The 2,397-nt window shown below is 44.3% G+C and overlaps 1 pseudogene; it reads right to left on the bottom strand.

Moving 5' to 3' along the window:
- Positions 1-1,728: 1,728 nt before the first annotated feature.
- Positions 1,729-1,846, bottom strand: LOC126472095 (5S ribosomal RNA; annotated as a pseudogene).
- Between the last annotated feature and the right edge of the window lie 551 nt (positions 1,847-2,397).

Here is a 2,397-nt window from a genome sequence, read left to right as displayed (position 1 = left end):
GGAAACAGTTACACTAAAATCACTCCGTTGAGGGACACCACTCGCCTACTTAAAATTATCAGACAGGACAATCCTAACCTTGTATCTAATATCCCTTTCTAAGAGGACAGACTGTATCAACATGGGAAGAGGTTCACAGAAATCTCACTCATCGAGCTGCAACAAAATATTATGCCTCAAGATAGTATCGTAGACCTTTTCCAAATCGAAGAATACACCAACACGGTGTTGCTTATGTTGGAAAACTTGTTGAATTATTGTTTCTAGCAGGGTCAGGTTATTGAGTGTAGATTCATACCTCCCGACTCACACTGGAAGCGAATTGGCAATTTCGTGAACCCACACTACATGCTAGATGACCATATATTCCAGTGCCTTTCCTACAAAGCTAATGAGACAGATGCTACGATAACCGGGTTTAGTACAATCCTTCCCCCGTTTTTAAATCAGAATTAAAATAGCTTCCTTCCACAATATTTGAAATACTCCAGCCACCAATTTTTATTAAAAAGCTGGAGGAGGACCTCCTCTGACTGCTGGTTCAACTGTTTCAACATGCTGTACGTTATCAGGTCATGACAGGGAACAGTATCACGAGCTATCAGCAATGCAGAATCCAACACCCAAAGAAAGAAAGGCCAGTTGTAATCCTTCATGCACCATCTACCAATCCAATGCCTACGAAGAACCCCATCCAGGAGTCAACAGACATTTCTTCTGAAGTCTGGAGGTACGCCAGCCTCCTGGGGGAAAAACCTACACCTCTGATCGTGAGGCAGGTCATCCAAATTGGGTAGTAACATGATGTTTCCTTAAGATGGTGTCTGTATGATGCAGCATTGTGTGTGCTGTTAAAAAGACGCGAGACTAATGAGGACATTCCCAGGTATGCCGCACCATGTATTTAACCTAGGGTTAGTGTGAATATATGCCTTGACAGTGAGATGGGGACAGTCATTTGCCCAACAGCCGTCATTAAGTCTATTCACCCCTCCCGTTTAAATAGAAACTAGCATCATCGCTGAAGAAAATGCCAGCTTCAAAGTTCTGCTGGTGTGTGCATCTTTCTTCAAGCCATTCGCAGAATTGTATCCACCTGTCAGTATCATCAGCATGGAATTCCTACAAAAAGAAAATAGAAATGACGAGAGAACAGTATCTTGGACATGGAGGCTGGACTCGTGCTACCTTCCTGTGCCAACATCCCTGCTGACCAAATTGGATTCACCACTGCCTTTGCTAGTGAGGCTGCTGACTGCATATCCCTGTAGGTGTGCACCATCTTTCTGGACCTCTTTAATTGTGAACACTGCCTGTAGACTTGAATCATTCCATTAAATGGCCAATCATTCTGTAATTAGACTGATGTTAGCCTGGATGTCACCTTTGCTATTCTGCTGCTCCCTGCGCCATGGATGAGAGCAATTTCCACCTTGTCTTGATATGTATACATCACTGTATGAGTCACTACACTGCAGAACAGCACCACACTACACAGCTGTGGTAACAAAAACCTGAACTCTGTCCGAACAGGCCTTCAAAGGCCCAATGGTACCGACCGGCCACCATGTCATCCTTAGCCCATAGGCATCACTGGATGCGGATATGGAGAGGCACATGGTCAGCACACCGCTCTCCCGGCCATATGTCAGTTTATGAGACTGGAGCCGCTACTTCTCAATCAAGTAGCTCCTCAGTTTGCCTCACAAGAACACAGTGCACCACACTTGCCAACAGCGCTCAGCACGCCAGACGGTCACCCATCCAAGTGCTTCCCCAGACCGACAGTGTGTAACTTCGGTGATCTGACGGGAACTGGTGTTACCACTGCGGCAAGGCTGTTGGCCCAGCTTGGTAACACATGCCGCTTTAATAACCTTCCGTCGGAGTACATTAGTCAACTGCCTCACAGATAACTGACCATGTGATACTACACACTGCATCTGACTAATGATTTCAGCGGTGTGGTGGTGATGGTTGTTGTTGTTGTGGTGGTGGTGGTCAGTCATTTATCTCAGTGTATTTTTTTGCTACCACCACTAACATCAAATCTGTCCTATGGGACACAAATTTTGAATCACCCTGGGTTAGAGTTGTGAAACTGCCTTAGGCTACAGTAGACTATTGTAAGCAAGCATAGACTATGGTAGTTTTCAGAGTACATTTGGTCAGTTCAGATTGTAACGTGTCAGGTGTATTGCATACCTATTGGGTATTACATCATTTTGATCGCTTTGTTTACCTATGCAATCAGGATCTTACTAGATTCCCCTAGAAATCTGAAGTGATGAATCATCTACAGATTGAGTGTGTATATATAAAGGGACATGCAAGTTACGGAACTTTTTGTTCTAAATAGCTACCCTCCTGTCCGTTACTTAAAAATGAACAGTATTT

This window comes from Schistocerca serialis, chromosome 3 (assembly GCF_023864345.2).
Source record: "Schistocerca serialis cubense isolate TAMUIC-IGC-003099 chromosome 3, iqSchSeri2.2, whole genome shotgun sequence".
Taxonomy (NCBI): Eukaryota; Metazoa; Arthropoda; class Insecta; order Orthoptera; family Acrididae; genus Schistocerca; species Schistocerca serialis.
This window is presented reverse-complemented; position numbering and strand designations above follow the sequence as displayed.